Here is a 15,261-nt window from a genome sequence, read left to right as displayed (position 1 = left end):
CTAATTAATATACGAAGTGTGTTGGATACAGTAAGTCATACTATAAGTTATTATGACTTTTAATACCGTTATGCAGTAAATCAATAAAATTAGATGCAGTGTATTAACTTGATACAAACAGTTATATAAATGCAGATTTCTCTGCAACGTTATTTCAAGTTTCGTGAATACTGGTCTAATATTTTGATTGTTTCGACATTTTGAGATAGAAATAAAAATTCTTTTTCAATTTCAAATTTTTCTTGTGCTTCATTCATATTTCTTTCACTATAGACTCCAGTATAAAAATTCATCTATACATTTTCTTTTCACTTAAACAAGCAAAAATTGTAAAATTCAACGAGCTGGATTCCTTTAAAAAATTCGAATTCAAGAAAATGATAACTTAAACTACCCCTAATTTTACGTGGATTACATCATATTTCAATTTCCCCAAAATCTATCCGACATCGACCGCAAAAAGTGATCGTATTTGGTGTGGAATGACCCATGCCCTTCTTGAACCAATGCATTAGCTGATTGGTTTTACCAACGTTACGTAAAACTGTAGTTTGATTTCAATTTTTCTATGAAAAGTATACGTATACGAAACGTAGGAATACGTGAAATAGCGACCAGAATTGCTTTCCACTCTATTTTAAAACGTATAGAACTCGATATAGTAAATTTAACGCTCCACGAGCGAAAGGGTTAACACGTTCGCTGAGCCGATGCGATACCCCTATTGTATTTCGTTACGTGTAGATCATACCTCATTGAAAATTTTGTTACTTATCGTGGAAATGTCTAGAAATTTGTACGCAAGTTTGCACTAAATCGTTGCTAATAACTATAACAAAGGGGACTTAGAATTTGATTTTTAATGACAAAATATGTATATATCTTTCACGTTTAATTGTAATGGTAAAAAATAAGGTCCTGAAGACACTTTTAAAAACACTTTATATTATATGTAAGATTTATTATTTATTATATTTTACTATATATGTATATTATATTATTTATTATATTTTCTATGATGTATCGATTTAATCAACTGTGTATGAATTATAAAATTTCCTTGTACATTTCTTTGTACGATTATTTATGGTTTAATATTAAGTCGATTAATATTCTTTATCGTTATTTCGAATATTAAATTTCCAAAGATTTTACTTAAAGACGTCCGCGGTACAAACCTAAAATCAATAGCCCAAGGGTGCTAATACTTTTGCAGTACACTACGTTTATCCATGTCCTGTAGCTTTCGAAATAATTCTGACTTTCAATTTGGGGAACTAGTGCACCTGAGGCCTTATATCTTCCTTTCCATTGTTCTCTTTGCTTATTCCCAGTGGCCCGAGTAAAGTCTCCGTGTATATATATAGTATCGTCAAATAGCTGCCATTCTTTAACAGAACGTACATTTTGACTTCAAACATTAACATTTTTAATTTTATTATTACGTGTATATTCGTCATGTATTTCGTAAAGTAATATACAGAGTGCATGTAAATACAAACAATTTCAAATACTAAATAAACGTGAATTCTTTAACTGGCTCTTTATTTAAAATGCATTTATAACTTTAAAGAGAACTACATACGTTAGTATATTTTAATGTAAGCTGATATTAACCCTCTACGAGCTCGTGTAACTTTTAGGTCACATGCTAATATATCAAAATTTTACCAAGTAATTGTACTTCCTTCACAAGATGACATATACATCTTAATTGTATAGTGTCTTTGATAACACTAGTTTACAGCAAAAATGTACATTTAATACCACAATATTTTTCTTGTGTATTTTAGCCTACTAAACTCGAAAATCGCAAGTAAAAATTTTCCTATGGAGAGGTTTTTTTTATATGAATTTTTGAATTTTTTTTCGATTTTTTCTGACATACGTTCACATTTTAGGCCATATCCCGAGTTAGAAACGTTCGATTGAGTCGCGCAAGACGCCATTTTAAAGGTAATCGAATTTCCAACAATTGCTTTTCACATTATTTTCTCATCGGTTTAATAGTTTAAGTGTTACGAGCCAATATATATGAGAAACTTTGATTTTTTCGGGTAAAATAGAACACGAATATTGAACCGATTGGAAAATAATGTGAAAAGCAATTGTTGGAAATTCGATTACCTTTAAAATGGCGACTTGCGCGACTCAATCGTACGTTTCTCACTCGAGATGTGGCGTAAAATGTGAACGTATGTTAGAAAAAAATCGAAAAAAAATTCAAAAATTCATATGAGAAAAACCTATTCATAGAAAAATTTTTTCTTGCGATTTTCGAGTTTAGTAGGCCAAAATACATAAGAAAAATATTGTGGCATTAAATGTACTTTTTTTTTTTTTTTTTTTATATATTATTTTGTAAACTGGTGTAACCAATAACAATATTGACGACTGTTGACAGCCCCTTCAACCGAAAATATCAAAGTAAATGCCTTGCACGTTGTCTGCAGAAAAAAAAATTCGATCCACAGAGGGTTAATTCGTGAACACTGTTACAAGGTATATACAAAAGTTCATTTGTCTTTTCAAACTAATCATTGTAAGTAGATAACCAACGACACAATTAATAAATCCTATGAAGAGGCTCCTGGTAGGTAAATTATTAATATAAAGATTAATTGAGTCGATTAAAGTGAATTAAGTAAAGTTCATAACTGAACGCTAGTCGAATCACATTTGCTGGATATTCGAATCACAGAAGAGTACTCGAATACAGAAGAATTCGATAAGTGATCCAACTCTAGTCTGGGGTGCTCAGGTTCCACGAGATTGGAGATTAACGTTGAACGTCTGAGGGCTTGCACCTGTCGATATCAACGTTTCACAAGGCGAATGGAATCTGAGGAACTCAATCTGAATCGTAATGCTTTTCACAAGATTGCTACAAGATATTTCATTAACCAAACTATAAATTAAACGATGAAAGGTGTATTAATTCAGTATGAGTTGAATGCTCTTACCATACTACGTAATATATGTAAAATTGTAATACATACGTGTAACAAAAATTGTGATGGTGTTAATAAATAATTATAAATGTATCTGCGTGCACTCATGCAAGTATAAACAAAATTTAAAGGAAGCTTTCACAGTAGTAATACATGTATACATCTGGAAAGTTTTAACCAAATTACGTTTACAATCTCATAAACTATTAATGATTATTATCTACTCGACAATTCAATTAAATGTCATTTCCTAGTTCCGCATAAACTGCATAAACATACATTGACCATATGTTTACTAACCATAATTTAAAAGTGATCGTAAAGATCCAACGAGAACATTTGATTGATTAGTCAAAAAACACCAAAATGAAGTATCTTTAGAAACTTTTAGCTACAGCCTACTTTTTTCATGATTTCCTGTAACTTCTTGCTCTTTAAATAGTAATGAAAAATCGAAAGGAATTATTTTGGAAGTGTTGATAGAGTTTAAAAAAAAAAAACAACTGAAACTCGACCCTGTGAAAAGCCTAACAGTCATTGACTTTCGATCCTGCTAGGAAGGGAGGAAAACCCGCTGACGGGAGTGTCATTGTATCTGAAAGGTGCTACTTTGAAATGCTCTGCATTGTTCTCGATGATTAATCGAATACGCGAGTTTGGACACGTTTAGGGTCATTACTTATCTTCCATACTTGTACATATTGTTCACCTGTTGTGTATAGTTCGTCGATTTTCTGAGGTATTGTAAATGATACAGTCTGCTTTTTTACGAAGAGATTTTTACTGCCGACAGATCAGTTGCTTGGAGTACAGTTTAATGAATAAGATGAGGTTATAAAGAATTTATAAACATATTACTTTTTTTTTACTTCATCCAATGCCTTTCTGTTGCAATCACATATTTGCATGTGAAAAGTTTTTTTAGTTATATTTTATTTTGCACTGTGCGCTGTCCTAGCAGTAATATTGTTCATAAAACACACTTCTTTTACATCTATGTATGTATATGATGTTTTATTTTTCCTGAAACGATTCTCGAAGAACACGAAGTTAATATTCCTTGGTTAGCTTGAAAAAGTGTTCAAACACGAGAGTATAATGTCCTCTGGTTACCGTGAAAGAATATACAAATAGAACGAAGAAAAGTCTAATCTAATCTCTGTCATTTTGATGCCCCAATTTAATTTATGGTGTACCTCATTTTCTTTGAATTTTATGTACGTAGGTAATATCCCTTGGGTTACTACGAAAGGGAGAAGAAATAAAAAAAGGAAATTTCGAAACAATGTCGCTTGAGGACACCACGAGGCAAACCTCCCTTGAGCAGCTGTGAAATAATGTGCAAATTCATAGAGAAAGAAAACTTTCTATTAAACTTTCTATTTAACTATTAAAGAAAATAGTTAATACAAGACTCCGATGGTACTTAAAAATAGGATAGATCACAAATCTAAATTCTTTGAAATGTGTAGGTATATACTACAAGACAGACTTACAGAAATGCGTTGAAGTCAAATTCAGGCGTTGGATATGCCACCATTACAAATAATAAAGAAATTAAACTAAACATCCCCAAATCGATGTCGATTTTCGTAGTTAACCTCTTGACTGCGAAGGGTGTATACGCCCTCGAGAAATGGGCTTAGAGAAATGTTTGTATTCGTTAAATCAATGTTTAAAAAATATCAACTCATAGGGGATGATGATACGAAGCTTTTCTATCTTTACAGTTTATTCATAGGATGCTTTGTTTCGACAATAAAAATTCAAAAGTTCGAAGTTCGTTGGAAAAATTGAATTTCATATGAGGTCTTTTAAGTTTTTAATTTTTATCTCTAAAACTAAATGTTGTATGAATAAACTGTAAGTATAAAAAATTCTGTTTTATCATTCCCTATAACCTGATATTTTTTTTTTTAATTGACATCTCTACGCCTCTTAGAATTTCCAGCAAAAATCACTCCGCGGTCAAAGGGTTGAAGTGTATGCGATGTTGGATACCGTAAAATACCCTTACGCAAACAATTTCAAAGATCTCGACACTTACTTGATCTCTGCGAACGTAATCAAGGTCCTATCGACAATAAACAGGAATATATAAAGAAGAAACTTTCAAAAAAATAGCAGTGTCCTATACAAATCTCATTCAGGAATAACAGGAAATGAAAAAGCTGCTCCCGAAGAAGCAACACTGTCCAAATACACCAGTAACTCCAATCCTACATGAAGGCTTGATTAACTACACGAAGAACAAATTCTGGAGCACCACCAAAGGAACAAAAATTCATGAAAATGGTATCCTCGAGACTAGTCGATCCATTTGAAAATGGTTAATCTTAAATGTAAACAATACTATTACTGTTTCGTTTCTAAGACCAAGGTATTATCGATGATATCGGATATATTCTATTTCATGTTACGCGTTAAGCTGGTAGGAGGTCAAGCAGTGCAATTTTTCGATTAATCGCTCTCAACGATCTAATTTGTAGGTCCTTAGTTACCTTGGTAGCAAGTACGTCATAACTTCACTACGTGCAGACACATCGTAGAGACGTAGAAGGATATTGATTTCTTAGTTCCCTTAACTGAAGCGTGCTCGAAGTCCAAATGTTATAATAAATCGACTTTTATCATTGTTTTCTTTTTACCATTTCTTCCAGATCGCATCATTTGTGTAAAATTGAACAGCTTATTTTGGAAACGTCCTAACACTTTGTCTATCGGGAGCTTGTTTATAGGATTTTTAATTTCTTTATCTAACTAGAGGAATCTTTTGAGTATGTTGTTGATTGTATACTTACAATAGTCAGTTTGAGTAAACAGGTACGGCATGCAAAAGTTAATGTCATTCTAGATTAATATATGAGCCGTTCATTGCACAAATCGATTAACTCCATAAAACAAACAGTTGAGAAATGGGATGAAATGGCCTCTGAAAGAAATTATTTATTATTCAATGGCCAAAAAATGTTGTCGTTTAATGGTGTTAATCTTTATTATTCAGGAAAGTTATTATAAATGTAAAAAGTTATGACTATACCAAGTGCTTTGACACTTACATTTAAGATTTTTCCAAAGGTGGAGTTAATTGATTCGCCCAGTGAACGTTTGCGAAGCTGAGAATGTCATGATTTTCAGATAATTACATGAAACGTTTACTTTTCACATACTTTTAGCACGCGGTATGTTATTATTAAAGATTACATCATGCGTATCATAATTACACAAATTTGAAACGTGAACCGATAATGCAATGAAACAAGCAATTATGGAAATAGGTCGTTTTGGTCATTATACGGGTAGATAACATGCAATGTAAATAAATTACTGCACGCACGATTAATTAAAACGTACTTTATCGCGGTAGTTTTATTTAAATTTTATTCGAAGAAAATTTGCAGAAAATTCGCATAAATTAAGATGCAGACGTCGTTGGTAGCTATTTGAACAAATAAGAAAAATAATATTTAATAATAAACAAAAGTTAGGAAAGTTCCAGCTATAGAAAGCCTTTTATCTATTTTTGTATACGGATAATATTTTTCATAGTTTATTATACATTTATTTTGTAATTACCCTTTAATATTTCGTACTAATTTTCGCTTTTGTAACGTATTCCATTTGATGATTCAAATCAATGAATTAATTCACATATATTGATGGGGTGATCGAGGTCTCGGAATTTTGAACGATAATTTCAGAAATATTTTAAATTCTCACAAATATCAACTGACAAAATTATGAAGGAAACATCAATATTTGGTAATCCTCGATATGTAATATAATAAAGGTGCAAAACACGAATCCTTAAATCGTAAAAAGTTATAGATATAAAAAACACCAAGTTTTCATTATTATTTCATAATTTCATTAATTGTTTACGAATAAAAGATTTATAAATAAAATCAAATTCGATGTAGTGCCCATGTTAGAAGTAGGGACTCTTAGAGAATTTCGTACTGCATTTAATTCTGCGATGTTTTGAACAAAGAATTAAGTAATAACAGCGTATTTTCAAGAACACTATCACAATAATTGCTCAACAAAAGTATCAGTTTACGCTGATATAATATTTCGTTCAATTAACCTCGTGCAACGTAAAATATTCGCATTTGTTTCGTTAGTTGGTTAGTTTAGCGTAGCTCTGACCGTGTGTGAATAAGGTAAGTAGAATTTTATTTCTTTTATATATATATGAGACCTTCGTCTTTTATTATTATTATTATTATTATTATAAATAAATAGAAAAGGGATTTGAACGTAACTTGCAGTTTTACAAAGTCTTAACAAGTAATTGAATATTTTCATTTTTCAATTGGAAATCATCTTCAGATCTCTAGATCCTTTATTTATTCCGCTTTGTGGTCCTAAATTTGTATAATTTTTATGCATTTCATTCGCAAAAAGAATCCTTATAAAGACTGCTTTGAACGAAAAACCATTACGTTTAACTGTTTATTAAGGTGATATTTTCATTTTACAACTTTTTGAGAAAATTTTCAATGGGATTGAAAAACTTTTTTGAATAATTTTGTTTCGGACATATATTTCGTACTTGATATACTTACTCGTATATTTACTCATACTTGACGTATATAAAATATTTTTATATATAAAATAAAAATTGCGTTCGTTACATTTGCGAATATCAGTACATCCTTTTGCAGATACATTTTTGAAGGCATATACTTTAATCAAAATAAAATTAAAAAAAGAATCAATCTTTTCAAAGTTAAAAATGAAGCAAAGTATGAATTTTAATACAAATAAACTCATACGATACTATCGACATTTTTATTGAGACGTATTATCTTAACATTCCAGTGTTAATGAAGAGTTTAATTTGTCTAATAGCCCTAGAAATTTGCGAAAAAGAAACAAACAATTTCTCAATACTACAAGTTTGTTCGAGTTGTTGTTATTTTCTCAGCTTACAAGTATTTGTCAGATTTGAAGCACGTTGGAAGTAAGCTATTCAAATGAAAGCTCTTGTATATACCAATACCACAATGGCTATACTCATGCATCAACCATAGATGTGTACACGTTTTCCTGTAGTCGATTCGAGTAGAATATTTCCTCAATTACCACGAATTCACTCGTTCGCATCTGTTAAAAACGATATATCTACGTTCCACATGTTCAGCCGATATCATGGTCTTGTAAAACGTCACGTGTAAAATAGACGGAGCCTGGGAAAGCAATAGTAGCAGTAGTAGTGCTGGTAATACTAGTAATACCACTGGCAATAATTTCACAATTCTGCAACCATTTTCCTGAGTCGTTAGACTAACATTTTAAAGTAAAAAAAAAAAATGTTCCATATACCTCATTGATAAATTTCTTTTTCTCGCGAATATTTAAAATTAAATAAACTAAATAAAAACACAGTTTCTTCGATTCGTTTCAGCATTGCGATTATCATTTTTGAAAAATTCATTTGTTTTTACTATAACTTAGTTTTATTTTAAAGAGTAGGTTATTTAAAATATGTTATTTAGACGCTCAAGTTTATTTGTCTACATTTCCCGAAAATTTAAGTTAATTCCCGAAAAGAGAATCGAATGGTCTTTGAAGTAGTTGTTTAGGAATGTTTCTTAAATCACATTCTGTGAATATGAAATTTATTTGTGCTCGAGAGATAACTTGGTACTTAAAATTCAGAAATCGTAGAAATATTGAAGACGTTCAACGAACGCCATACAGGAAAGACATACAGCCATAAAAATGGAATGATTTTTCAAACATTTAAAATTTCCCTAATACTCTTATCCAATGTTCCTGCGACTTGTTTTGAAGGAAAACGATCAAACTTTCAAATGCCGTACGCTACTATCGGAAAAACTGTTGCTTGCACGTTGCAGTACTCCCCAGTCGTCGAATATCTTTTCGATTTCACATCTTTCCCCTTAAAGTGGAATTTTACCTTTCAGGCAACAACTTAACCAAAATCGACCAAAAAATTCAACAAGTAGGAAGTTTATGCTTCAATTTAGTGTTTATCAGAGGAGTTTCGAACGAATTTTCAGGAAATTATGAAACTTGAAAGTACGACAACCCCTCAGCAGCGTTGAAGCGGCGCATTAAATTTTTCCAACAGCTTACGCGTTAATATTGTTTTAAGGCAACCTGCGCAGCAATAGAAAATTCGATCTCTAGCAAAGAAAAAAAAAAAAAAAAAAAACTCGTAAAGGTTAAGAGGAAAGGTCTCACGGGCATCCCTCGACAAGATAACGCTAGGCATGAAGTTTGCCATCTCGTTTCGCCTTGTTTTTTTGCTATTGTACACGCGTCACTGTCCTCGACTTTCCAAGGGAACGCTCATTGTTGTCGGAGCTTTTCCTCGTAACCTTTGTGGAAGATGGCCCGATGACAAACATGTAATTCTATGGATATAATGCGCGCAATCTTTCTGCTACCTACCTTTCCACCTTTTTTGTCTCCTTTTATGTCCCGTCACCTCTGGCTACTACCCTCTATCCTTGTTCTAGGCTCATTTTTCTAAAATAATAAACACACTACAGAAATTAATCAAAGAATCTTTAAAAAGTTATATTTTGGAGACACTAACGACAAATATATCTTGTAGATTTTTAAGTAAAGATAAATATGGCGTGGATATATTTATCGTTTCATTAATCACAGCACCCAAAAATGACTGATAAAAATTAAGATCGACTTGTTCCTTGTTCTAGGCTATTTTAATTTCAAGTTGAATAATTTCGTGTTACCTTATATATTCACGCAATTTTGTTCGTAATATTTTTACATACTCTTTGGAAGCTATCAGACAAATAAGAGTATCAATTTTGTGATCCCGTTCATTCTTTTCTAATTTTTTTTTCAAAATAATGTAAAGCTTTTTTTTTTTAAATTCCATTTTACACCATTCACTGTCGAAAACCATGTAACGATACGCATCGTAAAAATTTTATATGGCGAATTACGAATGGTTGATTTTTATATCAATATCCTTCCTTAAAATTGAGACAATTCGAACATATTGGGGTGGGGAGAAGTTTTTTTTACAAATTGCTGATTCAATCATGCAGTAGTTTGTCAAAAGATATTCTCCAACCTAATGTTACACATCTATTCTCGTGGATTTTACATTGAGAGAACGTAAAGTGCAACCATAAATTCCGCCTTTTCTGTTACGATGATGGAATCAATTGGTTTGGAGGAAAACAGTTTATTTTGTGGGCATCAAACTGTTTAGTTATTTTTAACGCTATGCCAATGGTTAATATTGTTCTCTCGCCTTATCTTGTTCACAACTTTCGTCACGCGGTACCTTTGTAAATGTGACTGACTCGGCCAATGCCGAAAATGCGTGCGAGTAGAGGTGTCGCCGTTACGCGACACCCAATTGAGTGTCTCGCCAACTCCTGAGCAACGAACAATAACTCTATGGATATAACACGCGCAATCTTTCTGCTGGTTACCTATCCACCTTTTTTTCTCTCTCTTTATGCCCTGCCTCCTCTGGCTACTCCCCTTTATCCTTGTTCTAGGCTCAACGTTCATCCTGCAAACCAATCGAGTACGATCAGGGGTAGAGAGAGGTCTCCAGGTAGGCGAAGATCGATAGTACCGCGACCCAGCTTTACCCGACCAAGCCGGGGAACCCGCTGTTGCTAGTTTCCGTGAACTACACGTACGTGTGAACACCTAGCCAACACACAGTAAGAACCCTGCGTCGCGAAAAGTAATTAGCGCCCCTTTACGCCACGTACACGTCTAACAGCCGTTCAATTATGCCGAGAATTAGGAGCCTTTGTTCGATGGTCATTCAGCTTTTATCTTTTAACGACGATAACGGCGTTGTCATGCGTTTGTTTACCCCAATTCGTTAAGACTGCATTCCCGTCACTCGTACCGCTCGAACGTTCACCTTTCGGAAAGGTGAAGGAGAGAGCATTTTATCGTTTAATACATTTGGCACACGCCCTTGGCAGACCTATCAGGTAAATATATGTCCTTTATATGGAAATAGAAATGGAATCATTTTTCATAACTCAAGGGTGAAATAGCTTCTCTTTTCTTCACTTTTTATAAAGTCGATCACAACTTTTAACTATTTGTTTCTTGGTTTTAATATTCATCGGTCATTTTTGTGCGCTGTAATTTATAAAACGATAAATATATGCACACCATATTTATCTTTATTTAAAAATCTACAAGGTATGTTTGTTGCTAGTGTCTGCGAAATATAATTTTTGAAAGAATTTTTGGATTCTTTGATTACTTTCTGTATTGTGTTTATTATTTTAGAAAAATGAATATTCGCTATACTATTATTCATCTAATTTTTAAAATGGAACATGTTTAATAACAATCTGAAGGTAGTGATCCTCGGATTTAAACACGAAGGGTCGCTACTTGAACAAAATTATATCTTGCAAAGGGTGTTTTTTTCTAACATTAAACTATCATTTAGAACTTCTGTAACGTCTTCGCTGGATCCTTAAGTTGCAAGTTTTAATAAGTTACGTGACTCAACCTGTTATCACAATTCCCATTTTTTTTAATGCAAACTTGTAATTTCCCCTTACGAAAATTTTTAACTAGAATTGTAATCTGATATATCTTTTAAAAAAATTACGTATTTCATATTTCGATTTCTTTATTTATTAATACTTTTCTACCTTTACATGTTTATCAAATATAATTATATGTAATAAATGTTATGTAATAAATATTTTATATGAAAACGTGAAATTACTGTCTATAAAAATCAATGAATATCTTTTAATGAGAATGGCTATGTCTATGGACAATTGACGAATATACCTTTCTTCTAAAAATTCAACTGAAATTCATTGAGATCGTTTTGAGGTAAGTATCAATTAATAGATCTTTAAAGAAGTTTGGATAAATGTTATTCATTTTATAGCTGTTCAAACCTTCTACTTATGATACTGTCAGCGATAAATTATTGAGAAAACGACTGCTTGGTATGGTAATTGGTTCCTGCGCTTGATCTCGTCAATGTCCAATTGCATTAGGGTCAGAACTCTCAAACATTCTTTGGCAATTTTGCACGTACCTTCCAAGTTATTTCCTCGCAAACTAGAACAGTCTTGAATGCCCATCTTTTCAGCGAATTTCTCGTAGGTTTGACGCAGAATATTTGTGTATCCATAATTCCTTGGCAATTTTACACGTACGTTCGGAGTTAGTACCTCGCAAAGTAGAACAGTTTTGAATGGCCACCTTTTCAGTAGATTCTCGTAGGTTTTGCCGTTGAATATTCGTGTATCCTTCTTCCGCCAAGGCGCCTTCAATGAAATGTAAATTGCCTGCACCGGATAACGAGAAACAACTCCGAACTAATACAAACCCTCCATCGTACTTGACGGTTGGAATAATCTGGTCGGGTTTAAAATATTCACCCTGTTGTCTCCGTACGTATTTTCTTCCATTCCGCGAAAGAACTTCCAATCTAAAAGTATTCCCTATCGTACGCGGTACGGATTTTTCGAAATTCTATACACTTTAACAGTCGGAGCATTTAAAACAATCAGTGAATCATTCCAATAAAATTGGTACGTGTACCAAATTTATTTTAATTTGGTTGAACGGTTATTATTCTTTAGCTGCGGGGACTTTTGATTCATTAGTTAAATATTTGTCATTTACAAGGATTTTTTAGTGAAACAGTTCTTATATTTTTTTAAAAGGTCTTTTACATCTATGACTGCAAAGGGCGTTCATATATACGTCCTCGAGAAATGGGCTCAGAGAAATGTTTGCAACCGTTGAATCAATTTTTATAAATATTAGCTTATAGGGGATGACGAGACGAAACTTTTTTATGTTTACAGTTTATTCATAGGACGGTTAGTTTCGAAAATAAAAATTGAAATGTTAGAAGTTTAATGGAAAAATTAAATTCCATGAGGTCTTTTAAGTTTTTAATTTTTATCTCTGAAACTAAATGTCGTATGAATAAACTGTAAATATAAAAAAAAGTTTCGTTTTGTTATTCTCTATAAGGTGATATTTGATATTTTTAATTCGATTGACTGTTGTGTTTTTGTTTAAGACAACACCAACAGAATCAGATCACTGCGAGATCTCAGGAAAACGGTGTTTCAAGTAATTAATTTTTATTTTTGAAACTAAACGCCCTATGAATAAACTGTAAATATAAAAAAGTTCCGTCTCATCATTCCCTATAAGCTGATATTTTTTAAAAATTCACACCTCTACGCCTCTTAGAATTTCCAGCTAGAATCGTCCCGCGGTCAAAGGGTTAATTTTAAAGAGGCGATAAATTTTCGGTTTCTTGAAATCGTTTAGGTGGTGTAACCTCTTACTAACATGCAGAGCGTTTAAAATCGGCCAGCTGAGTAACTCGTCTTCTTTTGACGATAAAAGAAACGCTTCAGATAAATCTTGCTTGTCTTCAAGGGGAAAATAATCCGATGGCATCAGGTTTTTGTCGGTGGAGACGCGAGGGAAATACGAAAGTCAATTTCGTTTTTCTAAATGGCGTGATTAGTCTTCCTATTTACTTGCTAATAGAATGTTTCAAGGTGTGTACGCGGATTTATGGTTGAAGGACATTCGAGGTCACTGAAGGGCGACTATCATTCCTTTTAGATAATATATTATTACATAGAATGTCCTTAAAAATAGAACAATCTAAGTCTTTTGAAGGGTTCACAACTATCATTTTATGCAGAAAGAAACAATCTGTATTTCTTTTCGTTGCAAAGGTGACACAATTACAAATTGTGCACTTTTCTTTCTTTTCTTTTTTTCTTTCTTTCTGTCCAGACTTCAATTAAACTCATTCCTTTTAATTAATACGTTGTTACATAGAATGTCTTAAAAAATAGAATAAAAATAAAACAATCTAGTCTTTTAAATGGTTCACAACTACCATTTATACAGAAACATACAATCTTTATTTCTTTTCGTTGCAAAGGTGAGACAATTACAAGTTGCACAGTTTTCTTTCTTTTCTCCATTTGCCCTTCAAAAATGATAAACGTCAGTTACTTTACAAGCATTTCGATGGAAGTATCCTCTTCATTTGCCACAAATGTTTGCGATGCCGGGACTGTTAGTCGTCCTAGCATATATCAGGTTGTCAATTGCTTCCCTCTATTGTAATTTTGATTGTTTGTTCATGGTCAGTTTACGCAGGCTTAAACCCCCGCTAGCAGAGACTGCTTTGCATTCCTGCATATCGAATCTAGCGATAATTCTTCCTATATATGTTTCCTGGTGTATTTTGATCGATCCTGTTCCGTTTGGTTTGCAATCCAACAAAGAAATCCGCGTCCCCTATTTGCACTTCAAATATTTGGTCTGAATGCTCCAGTGTCGGCTCAATCATAGTCTTTCCAGTAGAACAAGGTAACCTATCATCGACATTTAATTCTGTCATCGCCTTTACTTCGTTTGTCAACGAATAACGCATATAGCAGTCAAACCTCGAACAGTTTAAGATTTGCTCCTCGCTTTTCGTACAAGCTTTTCAGTAATCTGCAATGTTTGTTACTGCCATCTTTTTGTAATTTTATGGTTATTTCGTATGTAACTCTTCTATTGAATTGCCGTATAAAAATGCTACTTCAGAGATCATTTTTATCGTTGATGCAACTGTCTCCTATAATCAATTCCTGGCTTCAGAGAAAAATCTTTTACGATTAGTCTGGCTTTGCATCGAACCGACCTTCCCGTTTCGTCTGTAGTTTTATTATCCCACTTTATCGTTAGAGTTTTGCATTTGTCTTCCACAGCAGTTTTTCATTTGGATGCTTCTTTGGAACTCTGGCTTGGTCTTGGTTGTGTTGAAACTTTCAAAAGTATCGTTATTGCAAGTAGAAATACATGAAATGCCCAACTTTGTAAATAGAATGATTAGTTCTTTAATATGTTGGTAGAAATAGTACCTATTAATTATAAATTTATTTTAACTACTTCAAGATGAAAGTTGAAGTCTAATTATTATGCCTAGATCAAACATCCTTGGTATTCATACTCAAACTAGAATATACCAAGCTAATGTCATTCTTAAAAATTATCATCTGTTTCATCGTTTACGACAGGGATTCTTCAACTTTTATCATTCACGATCCCATTTATGATTTTGATTTTGTTCGCAACCCCAAAAATATAAAATAAAGATATGTAAATATTTTGTGATGATTCATTGATTAGGTAACAATACAATATATATATATATATATATATATATATATATATTAATTGTATTTATTGTAGTTACAAAAATTATATATATATATTAATTGTATTTATTGTAGTTACAAAAATAAATCGGAAGAGCGTCGTG

General features: G+C 32.5%; 2 protein-coding genes across 2 annotated transcripts in view; both read left to right on the top strand.

Annotated features, from left to right (window-relative positions):
* The window catches only part of LOC128891722 (neurocalcin homolog), a 171,208-nt gene that overhangs the window by 28,084 nt on the left and 127,863 nt on the right, over window positions 1-15,261 (top strand). The gene's annotated exons all lie outside the window — the stretch shown is intronic.
* LOC128891723 (neuronal calcium sensor 2) overlaps window positions 1-15,261 on the top strand; it is a 140,178-nt gene that overhangs the window by 27,919 nt on the left and 96,998 nt on the right. The gene's annotated exons all lie outside the window — the stretch shown is intronic.

This window comes from Hylaeus anthracinus, unplaced genomic scaffold (assembly GCF_026225885.1).
Source record: "Hylaeus anthracinus isolate JK02 unplaced genomic scaffold, UHH_iyHylAnth1.0_haploid 12002, whole genome shotgun sequence".
Lineage (NCBI taxonomy): Eukaryota > Metazoa > Arthropoda > Insecta > Hymenoptera > Colletidae > Hylaeus > Hylaeus anthracinus.
The sequence above is the reverse complement of the archived record's forward strand: the minus strand, read 5'-3'. Positions and strand labels throughout refer to the sequence as shown.